At 64.1% G+C, this 10,812-nt stretch overlaps 1 long non-coding RNA gene across 1 annotated transcript; it reads right to left on the bottom strand.

Annotated features, from left to right (window-relative positions):
* Positions 1–614: 614 nt before the first annotated feature.
* On the bottom strand, positions 615–3,658 carry LOC138994463 (uncharacterized). The gene is made up of 2 exons (XR_011468438.1): positions 3,523–3,658; positions 615–846 (listed from the first exon to the last, which is right to left on the bottom strand). It is a non-coding gene; the product is annotated as an uncharacterized lncRNA (long non-coding RNA).
* Between the last annotated feature and the right edge of the window lie 7,154 nt (positions 3,659–10,812).

Here is a 10,812-nt window from a genome sequence, read left to right as displayed (position 1 = left end):
AAACCGATAAAAATACATTTAAAAAAAGAAAAGAGAACATTCCCAATGTTGCGCAGCCATCACCAGGGACGCATCTGAAAACTTTGTCGCGAAGCCTCCCTCCCTGTGCAAAGGGACCAGCCCTCAGCTCCATCCGCATTTCTCCGGGGCTCGGCTGGGCTCTCGCCTCCTGCACACAGGCCTCTGGCTGGTGTCGTCCCTTCCTTCCTTCCTTCCTGCACTTCCCGTGCGGCTGCGGTGGGGGTGCAGGTGGCGGGAACACTGCCTCCAACGGGCACCGCATGTGATGTGATGTCGGGGACAGAGGTGGGCAAGGGGGGAGCTGGCAGCTCGGAAGCCGAACTGTTTCCCAGACCAGGGTCCTTCCTTCCACTCGGTGAGGAGGGAGGGGCAGCTGTGCCCCGGGGGTGGTGAGGGGCTGTTACCTGCAGGCTTCACAGGGGGGGTGGGGGGGAGAGGGGCACGGATCAGGGCGGACAACTGGAGGGTGTCTTGGTGCGATGACCAATGAGCAGAGCTGGCCCGGGACCAGCCAGCTCACTCCGGCCTCAGCCGCGGAATCCCCATCATCGGCCTGGACCGCCCTGGCGAAGGCTGTGGACCCCTCCTCAGAATAAAGTTTTTAAAAATACATATTTATTGATTGATTTCAGAGAGGAAGGGAGAGGGAGAGAGAGAGACAGAAACATCAGCGACGAGAGAGGACCGTGGATGGGCTGCTTCCTGCGCCCCCCCCCCCCAAAGTGGGGGTCGAGCCCACAACTCGGACACTTGCCCAGACCAGTATCGAGCCTCGACCTCCTGGTTCCATCACCGAGCCACGCCAGCCAGGCCGGAATGAAGTTTCTAAAAACATAAAACGTATCGGGTTAGAGAGGAAGCCAGTTATAGTGAAATGCACCAGGAGCGTCATGTATGGCTTACGTGTTGTGCGCACGTGTGTATAAACATATCGCAGACATGGTGGCATCTGTGCTTCTTCACTCCAGGAGCCCCCCTCTGCCGGCTCCGGCGACCAGAAACGGTCCTCGGAGAGTCCGCGAGGACGCAGCCCGATTCGGAAATAGCCGTCATTTCAGTTCAGCAGATGCAGAAGCGAAGGCCGTGAGCCTGTGCTCAGAGGTCAGCGAGCAGCAAGGTGGGTCCTGTCCACCCCAGCTCCCGGCCTGGCCTGGCTGTCCACAGCTCCCCCTCGCTGCCCCCTGCGGTCCTGGGGCCCCGCCCAGCCCTGGGCAGCCTGGGGGGTGCAGGGCCTGGAGTGGAATCTGTGTCTGTCTGTCCTGAGCGCCGGCTCTGTCTGTGAGTGTGCACTGGGCCCGCAGCATGTGTGGTGATGACCTCGCACTCACACCGCGCCTGGGCCCCGGCTTCCATCCTTTTCCTCGTGTCCTGTGCTCCCGGGCCCTCCGCCCTGCTTCCTGCCCGGTGAGACACGGCAGCTGTCTGTCCAGATTCTGTTTCCGCTCACCGTTGGGAGGTTGTCCACGGTCTCTCTATTCGCCGAGGGCTGCCTAACCTTCTGATGTGCATATCTGAGCGCATCTCTCCCCACCCGGGTCCAGAAGGACTCAGTATCGAGCCCTGGCCAGTGTGGCTCAGTGGATAGAGCGTGGTTCTGCGGCCTGAAGGGTCCCGGGTTCAATTCCCAGCAAGAGCATGTACCTCGGTTGCAGGCTAGATCCCCGGCCCTGGTCTGGGCACGTGTGGGATACAACTAATCGATGTGTCTCTCTCACATCCATGTTCCTCTCTGCCTCTCCCCCTCCCTTCCACGCTCTCTAAAAATCAATGGAAAAATATCCAAGTATCCGAGAGTGAGGATTAACAACAGCAATCAGCACCCAAACTGTGCCAGCAGGAAGAAGACGCAGGGCTTCCCAGTTCTACTTCCCTCGAGCCCCGCTCCACTGACCCCCCCCCCCCCCCCCACACACACACACAGTGCCGGGATGAGGTCACGGCCTGTCCCTGGTAGAAAGCATTTGGCTCCTGTGTCCGGGCCTCCGCTGCCATCCCCGCCCGGTCTCGTGCGAGTGTACAATGGGGCCGTCACTTCAGATGTGCTTGTTGGAAAGACAGGCTCCCGGCACCCGGCACCGGGCGCGACCGGGAAGGGTTCGGTGTTCCTCCCCACGGAGCGGCTGGCCGGGCAGACACACCGGCACCCTCACGCCCCTCCAGACCCCGAAGCCGCCCTACAGCTGGGAGCCCCGCCATCCAGGTCCTGCGTTTCTTCCTGGTCCGTTCTTGGCTGTCACCTGTGTCTTCTCCCTGGGAGGTTGTGTTGGATCCTTTTCTGTTCTGTTCTAAAACGTCGTCAGGGCCACGGCGGGTGCCGCTGTTGGTTGAGTGACATTCCTGGGCACCGAAAGGTCGCCGGTTCGACTCCCCGCCCGGGGTGTGGGTTCGTTCACATCAATGTTTCTCTCTCTCTCTAAAATCAATTAAAATATTTAAAAACTTCCTAACCGGTTTGGTTCAGTGGATAGAGCGTCGGCCTGCGGACTCAAGGGTCCCAGGTTCGATTCCGGTCAAGGGCATTTACCTGGGTTGCAGGCACATCCCCAGTAGGGGGCGTGCAGGAGGCGGCTGATCGATGTTTCTCTCTCATCGGTGTTTCTAACTCTCTATCCCTCCCCCTTCCTCCCTGTAAAAAATCAATAAAATATATTAAAAAATAAAATATTTAAAAACTTATTACAAAAATAATGCGCTGTCATGGGACTTGTAGGCGGTTTTCCTACCGCCTTTGCTTGCAGCCTCTGACCTCGGGGTTCCTGTTAAGTAACGCGACTCGGAAACTACGGGCTTATGTCCGTGTTGCTGCCTCACTTTCCCTTCCTGCGTGGGAACGTCTTGTCGGTTTACCCGTTTCAGACAATTCTCCGTGTGACCACCAGTCACTCCCTCAAGGCTCGGCCCTGTCTGTGCCACTGCACGGCCCACCTGCGGAGCATTTTTTATTTCTGTGTCCAAATGTTTTATATCCCAAAATATCTAGTTGACTTTGGGAAAGTCCCCCCCCCCCCCAATATATTTTTATTGATTTCAGAGAGGAAGAGAGAGGGAGAGAGAGAGAAACATCAGTGATGACAGAGAATCTCATCACGGGGCCTCCTGCACGCCCCAACCCCAACCCCGGGAATGTGCCCTGACGGGGAATCGAACCCGGAACCCTTCAGTCCACAGGCCGAGGCTCTATCCACGGAACCAAACCGACTAGGGCTTTTGGAAAGTTTTTAAATTTAATTTTTGTTGTTTTTTTGCCCCCTGAATATGTAAATAACATATCCTTGTGAAATGTGTAGGATCCATAAACTCCTAAGGAGCGAGGCGAGGCCCAACTGCGACCCCCAAATGCCTGGCTTTCTCTGCAGACCGGCCCTCGCTTCCGGGGCGCGCGGGAACGCGGCGGGGAAGGGCCCCGCGCGCGGGGATGGGCCGGCAGCCTCGCATTCCGGCGCCACCACCTCCATGTTGCGCCCCGACGGAACCAGGGCGGCACGTTCTCTCCCCGCTCACCGTGTCCGCCTCCCGCCATCCGGGCTGCATGTTCTGGGCTTTGTCACCGGTTCCCTGGCACCCATGTCTGTGTGTTGGGGGGGATGAGTCAGCTGTTGCCCAGCGATGCCGCCTAACAAACACCCCAGCGTCCGGCGCGAACAGCAGTCCCCGCGGTGCGCGCTCGGGCTGCGGGTCGGAGGCTGCGAGGAGGGATCGCGGACACCCAGGGCGAGGCGCCGCCCCTCGCCGCCCGCGCGGCCCGCCCATTGGCCAAGACGCGCACCGCCCGCGTCTCCGCGCAACCCCATTGGCCCGCTCCCGCGGCCCAGACAAAGGGAGCGGCGGCGGCGGGCGGTGATTGGGCGGGGCGAGGGCGGGGGGAGGGAGGCGGGCGCGGCGCGGGGAAGGAGGAGCGCGGCACCCCCCGGCTGGGGCGCAGGCGGGAGAGCCCCGGGGCGCGGGGTCGGTGGGGGCGGGGGCGGGAGGGAGCGGCGCGGCGTGAGCTGCGGAAAGACTTGGGCGCGGGGCGGAGCCGGGGCGGAGCGCCTCCGCGGGGGCGGGCGCGGCGCCCCTGGAGGGCGGTGGCCGCCGGGCGCGGGGAGCCCGCCAGCCCCTCCGCCCGGCACCCCTCCCGCCCGGGGGCTCCTGCCCGGACCGCGGCCGCCGCCTCGTTTTCCCCGAGGGCTCCGCGTCCGTCCGTCTCGGCATCTCGGCGGGAAGGTGGGAGCCCGGCCCGAGAAGAACGCTCCTGGGCCCGAACCTGCAGCCGGACCGCAGCCCGGCATCGGGACGCGCCGCTCTCCAGCGTCGGAGGCCCCGGCCCGGTCTGCGGCCGCGGGGAGGCTCCGCGCTCCCTCGCCCGGGGAGGAGGCGAGGGCCTTGGCGCCGGAGGAAGGTCGCGGCGCCGGGACTGGAAGCTCGCGCTCCCTGCAGGGTTGGCTCGGCGGGTTGCATCGCCGGGGAGGGAGGGACGCAGCGTGGGGCGACCGGCCGGGCGGGAGTGACTTCTGGGGTCCCCACGCCGGCGGTGGGCCCTCCGGGCCGCCCTCGGAGCGCCGCCAGGTACGTGTGTTTTCCTTGTTTCCCGCGCGCCCGGAGCGCACTCGGCTCAGGGAACAAATAAAAACCCGGCTGGTGTGTCCGAGCCTTTTCCTGCCAACGTGTCTGCCTGCGGGGCTCCGGGAGGGCCGCCGGGCGGGGGAGACAGCGCCCGGGGCGCCCGCAGTCCCGGCGGGAGGTCGGCCCCGCTCCACCTCGGGGCTGGGCGCGGGAGGAGGGCGCCCGGGGCAAAGGTCGTCCCTTCCCGGGTTCGTTGGCTTCACCGAAGAGACCGTGCGTCCTGCCCGGGCCCGCAGCCGGGCGGTGGGGCTTTGTTCCTCTCCGCCTCTCCCACCCCAACCGGTTCAGGGGGGGTTGGAGGAAGCTCAGAATGGGGAGACCCCACCTTGGCCCCCTGCTGACTCGCAGCTCCCCTTGTCCAGTAGTCACCCCTCCCAGCCCCGGGAACTGGGGGCTTGAGGATTAGGGGACGCCCAGGGGTTTTGCTTTTTGAGGGGTTAGGGGGAGGCCCGGCAGCCGGCCTGGGGCGGCCTCCCTCCCCTCCCCCATGCCCACTTCAAACAAAAGAAGTCCTTGGGGAGTCTTTTTGGGGGAGAAATCGGCATGTGGACCTGTAGGGTTCCCCCTTCCCCCGCCCTAAGACGGGATTGAATCTTTACAACAAAGGGGAGGATTGGAGAGGGTCGGAGGCAAGGGCGCGCTTTTACTGGGGGGCTGGGGGAGCCTTTAGGAGAGCGGATGCACTCTGGCTTTCTCCCTGATTAGGAGGCCGGAGGTAACCTTACGCTCGGACTGGGAGGTCGTGTTTGGAGACTCAGGAAGAGAAGAGCCTCCGGAGCGGGAAGCTGGAGGCCTGGCCTCCGGGCGGAGGGAGAACGACCCCCCTGGAGTGAATTTACCTGCCGCGGGGAAGATTGAAATGAAGGGTCTGAGAGTCAGAGGGGAAAGTAATTGTATCCCCCCCCCCCCCCCCCAATAACTTGGAACAAAGAGCCGAGAGGAAAGAGCTGACTGGGGAGTGGCTGGAGCGGACGCGCTGTGGGAAGGGCCTCGCCCCGGTTCCCGCGCATCCCCCCAAAGTTCCCCGTGGAGTTTGGGCTGGAAAGGGAAGAATGCCGCCCGAGTGGGCTCTGTCCTGGCGCCCGGCCTCTGGGACCCTGTCCACTCCTCCGAGGTTAACGGCCGGGCAATAAGGGCCCTTCCCGGGGACAGGGCAGGGGTGCGCGGGGTCCCGGATGCGCGCCTCCCGCTCTCCCTGCGGGGCGCTCGGCGCAGACCCGCATCCACCGAAGGTGCGGACCCCACTTCTCCCGAAGTAAACTCCCGCCACCAAGGCTCCGGGTTCCGGTGGAAAAGGCACCGGAGACGGACGGTTTCCCGACTCCCCGCATTCTAACTGCTCCCTCGTTTCTGGGGGACTTGTGGGTGGCGGCCACTAAGGTGATTTTCCATTTTGGATTTAAAAACGCGCACGGAGAATGCAAGCGCCGCTTCCGTCTCACGCCCGGAGGACCCCTTTCGAGCGGCGAGCATAGAACCGGCCGGCCCCCGCCTCCGCCTACTCTGCGGGGCGCACCCCCGGCCTGGCCAGCGCCTTCGCGGCAATTTCGGGGAAAGAAAGTTTCCCTTCTCCCGCCGCCCAAGGGCGTGGACGGAAGGCTTGCGCGTGGCGCGCCGGGTTCCGTGCGGATTATGCGGGACTAAACCCACTGGGGGTCGCCGCCGCTCCCCGAGCCCAGCTGTGGGGTGCCGAGCTGGAGAGCGAGTGTGGAAAGGGCCTCACCCCGGCCTGGGGCGCCCAGGGCCCCCCGCCGCACTGGGGGAACCCCCACTGATCCCCTCGCGTCTGCCTGGCGGCCCCATCCCCCACCCTGCTCCCTTTGTTCGTCTCTCCAGACGCGGAGTTGAAAGTGGCAGGAAAAAAATAATTAGATGGAAATCAAAGATAAAACGGGGTGCGCTGGCCGCCTAGGCCAGGCCTGGCCGACACTCCACCGGCGCCTCGTAAATCTTCGGGGCCTGACAAAGGCCGTGGCCCCAAGGTACCGGGGAATTTCGGAGCTACTGGGTGACCTCGCTGTCTCCCCAGCACCCCTCTTCGGAGCGAGGGCAGAGTGTTCTTGGGGTACCCCCCCACTTCTGGCCAGCGCACGATGCCCCAGGTCCAAGCCTGGAATCGGTTAATTCTCACAAGTAGATATTGTCGTGGGGTGTGTGGGGGGATCTGGACAGTGAGTGACGGGGGCCCAAGACCCCTGTCGGAGGAAGGGGAGCCCCCCACCCCCCTTGTGAACCAAATAAATATCAGGGTGCAGTATTTCCCGTTTCAGGCTGCCTCGGGAGGGAGTGATGGGAGGGCCCAGGAGGGTGGGGCGCGGGTGAACCCCTCTGCGGGCGACTCCTTTGTCTGGCCCAGCCAGCGCGCCTGGGCCTGGGAGCCGGGCCCTGAGGCCGGAGGAGACCCCGCGCTTCCAGGCACCGTTCCCGCCCCGGTGCGCAGGCCGGGACCTCGGACCGGATGGGGCTGAGCCCCGCTGCCCCGCGCTGTGGACCGGAGGCGCGCGCGCTGGGAACACCGGGGCCCACGTGCCGGGTCCCGGGAGCTGCGCCCAGCCCCCCGCACGGGGACACAGGCGGAAGGGGAAGGAAGTCCTGCCGGTTCGGGTTGTTTCAAAAACTCGAATTAATGGGGAAAATAGTAACCGCGCTCTTGAACACAGAAGAGGTGGGGGGGGCTTTTTAATTAAAGCCCCCGGTCCTGGCGGCGTCTGGCCTCCGACGAGGGAAGGGGACGGGGCCACAGGGAACTTCTGCTGCCGGAGCGCGGGAGAGGGTCGCCGGCTCCGGGAAGTAATCCGATCGCCTCCAAGTAGCAGCTCCGAAGGGGAGGCTGGCGGCCCAGGTATAGTTTCTTTATAACCCGAATTTACAATGAAAGCATTCTCCTTTATGGATATAATAGATTAGATTTCACAACTTAATTCACCGGAATGGCTCCGTTTAAGGGCGCTCCGGCTGATTTTATTACGCCAAGCCAAATTGGATGTTTGTGGTCTTAACGAAAAGCGATTGTGACATAAAATATATAATTTTTAAAGTAAAAAACCAGCGGGTTCTACCCCCACCCTCCTCTCTCCATCCCTCCTCCACACCCCGGTTGCTCAGTTTGGGGAAAGACCGAGAATTATTTGTTGATTTCTGTTGGAGAGACAGGAACTCACACCCAGGAGGGGGGCGGCCAGGAGCTGGACACCTGGAGCGGCGGCCCCCCCCTGCCCCCACCTCCCGGGTCCTGCCCTTCATCGCCAGGTACCCACCCTCCCCAAGCCGCGCAGGCCGCCTGCATGCGGGCCGCTCCCTGCGCCCCCAGGTCCTCCCAACGTCCAAGTTCCTCCCAGCACAGGCTCTGGCAACACCCAGAGGGGCTGGCGGCTCCCTGCCCGCGGCGCCCGTCAGCCTCCCCTGGCAGCGCGCGCGGCTGGAGAAGGGCGCAGCCAAGGCCCCCTGGCCCACCGCGTGGCACCGGCATCGGAAGGGCTGACCGCAGCGCCGCTCGGACGAGGGCTCGCCAGGGCGCAGGCGCTCCCTCCAGGGCCACCGTCTCCTCCACCGCTGCCCGGGGGAGTGCGCCGGGGCGCAGAACTTTCCAGACCCGGCCTCTGAGCAGCCCCTGCGCCTCCCTCCCGGCGAGAGAGGTCGGTCCTACCCTCGGAGGATGGAGGCCTTGCTGGCCCAGCGCTGCCCTCGCCCTGCTGCCCGGGCCCATCCTGTCACTTATCATTAGGGCGCCTCCTTTCTCCAGGCGGCGGGGGTCCTCTCCCCGCTCCCCCCAATTATTAGATGGTTTGCCGAAGCCGGTTTCGCCCCAACCCCTCCCAGAGGATCCTGGGGCCGAAGGCAACCCCTCGCTTGGTCCACCCCTTCCCCGTCGGTTGGGACGAGGTGGCGGGGCAGGGCCTTGGCGGAGACGCGGGGGCCGGGGCGAGGGGACTGACCCCCGGGCGCTCCACGTGGCGCCCGCCGGCCGCGCACCCCCGAACGAGCGGCGCTGGGAGAAGGCGCGCGTGCCGGTGCGTGGCCGCGGGCTGCGGGTTGGGCCCTAAATTAAATCCTCGTAACGCCCGACCTTGTGTTTTCCTCCGGCCCCAAAGGCGGCGGCGGCTGTTTTTTCCAGAATTCCTGCTGCTGGGGGAGGGGCTGTTATTATTTTTGTCGTTGTCACAACCTCCTGGAAAAATCCTCTGGCCTTGGAACGCATAACAATGGCGCAGCGGGTTCCTGCAGGCAGCGCCCTCCCCTGCTCCTCCAGGGGCGCCTCTGCCCCCAGGCTGCTGCGGGGAGGTGCGTGGGGGGGCGCGTTCCCCGCAAGTCCACCTCCGCCTGGGGTCTTGCCCCAGTCACTTCTGGGAGGGGGCGCAGCGTCGGAACCCCAAGGAGGTCAGTAGTTCGCTCCCGCGTCCTGGGGGCCGTGGCCTTCCCTCCACCCCCACCTGCACCCCCAGCCCACCTGGTGCTGTCACCACAGTGTCCCTTCCCCAGGAATTCGATCCCTGTTTGCTTTTGGGGTCAGCGCTAGCCCAGAGGCAGTTAAAGATTAATGGGGCTGGGGCTGGCCCTGGGGCCTGGGAGGGCGTTGGGCCCAAGTGGTGTCTGCTAGTTTTTCAGTTTTGGGTCCCCGTGGCCTCTGCACGGTCTCGGTTGGGTCCTTTGTCCCGTCTGCCCCACCCACAGGGCTGAACCGGGGGCTCCGGGGACAGCAGCTGTGGCCTCACCTATGGGCCAGAGAGGAGGTGGGGAGCCCTGGTTGCCCGGCAGCCGGGACCAGGCCTCCTGTGACCCGGGAGATGAGGGGACTCTGGCCCCCTGGCCCTTATCCAGGGGTCCCAGTGCCCTGGGGAAAGCAGCCTGGGCTGGTGTGGGCCTCAGCCCTCTCTGAGCCCCCTCCGTGGTCAGGAGGGGGGGCGGGCAGGAGAAGGACCTCGGCCCATCCATCACTCGGGAGGCGGGGCTCCGGGCAGCCCCGGGACCCTACGAAGCTCCTGTCCTGCCCCCGAGTTATTTGCATTTAAGCTGTGCCAGGTGCGTGGAAGTGACTGACACGCCGGCCCGGCCTGCGCGGACGACAGGAATTGAACTTTAGTCCCCAGGCAATTAAGGCGGCTGGGACTGTACTTCATTAATGGTTGTTATGCAATAAAAACGATAAAATGGCCCCTATTTGCGATTTGAAAATGCAATTTATTTTAATTTATGTTGCTAAGTGCTTGTGGGGCTGGGTGGGGGGCAGCCGGGCATCCCTGGCAGGGAGGGAGCGGGCAGGCCAGCCTGAAACCGGACCAGGACAGCAGGGGACGCGGGGGAGCAGGCCGTGGCCTCGGCCGGCGGCTGGCGGGAGAGGACTGTCCCGGCTGCCCTTTAAAAAGGGTGAAAAGTCGCTCCCGTCGGCCCTCCGGCCCTGGTGCGGCAGAGCGGCCTGGGAGCCTGAGCCAGCGGCTGGCAGGCTGTCCCCCGGGCTCGGGGACCTTGGGCACAGTGGCTCTCCCAGCCCACTCCCCGGGCAGCGGGCGGTTCCTCAGACCCATGGGCAGCCTGCCTGCGGCCTCTGGGACCCCCTGTGCCAGGAGGCCCTGCCGGCTCGGCCGCTCCTGCCTGCCTGCACGGGAGGGTCACGCATCCTGACCAGAGGCTGTGGCCTCACCAGGACCAAGGCCGAAGGGCCAGGCCCTGGCAGATGAGGGTAGAGCTGGACCCAGGGTCACGGAGGCCTGGGCGGCCTGGAACCCAGCCTGGAAGGGGTGGGGCCTGGCTTTGCACAAAACGGGGAAAGAAACGGGGCGAAGGGCCAGGCCTGGGGGCCCTGAGGCAGTCACCTGACCATCCTCCCCGAGGTGGCCCTGGGCCTCCACCACCAGCTCCGGCACCCAGCGCCTGAGCCACACAGTCCGCTCAGGAGCCACCCTCGGCACTCAGAACCGGGCGCCAGCCTGTCACCCCCCACACACAATCACACACACACACAATCACACACACTCACACATACGCTCACACACACATACACACACACCACATATGCTTACACACTCACACACATACACTCACACACAATTACACACACAATCACACACACAATTACACACACACATATGCTCACACACACCACATATGCTTACACACTCACACACATACACTCACACACAATTACACACACAATCACACACACAATTACACACACTCACACATACGCTCACA

Source organism: Myotis yumanensis, unplaced genomic scaffold (assembly GCF_028538775.1).
Source record: "Myotis yumanensis isolate MYYU_CA2020_CCGP unplaced genomic scaffold, mMyoYum1.0.hap1 SCAF_16, whole genome shotgun sequence".
Taxonomy (NCBI): domain Eukaryota; kingdom Metazoa; phylum Chordata; class Mammalia; order Chiroptera; family Vespertilionidae; genus Myotis; species Myotis yumanensis.
This window is presented reverse-complemented; position numbering and strand designations above follow the sequence as displayed.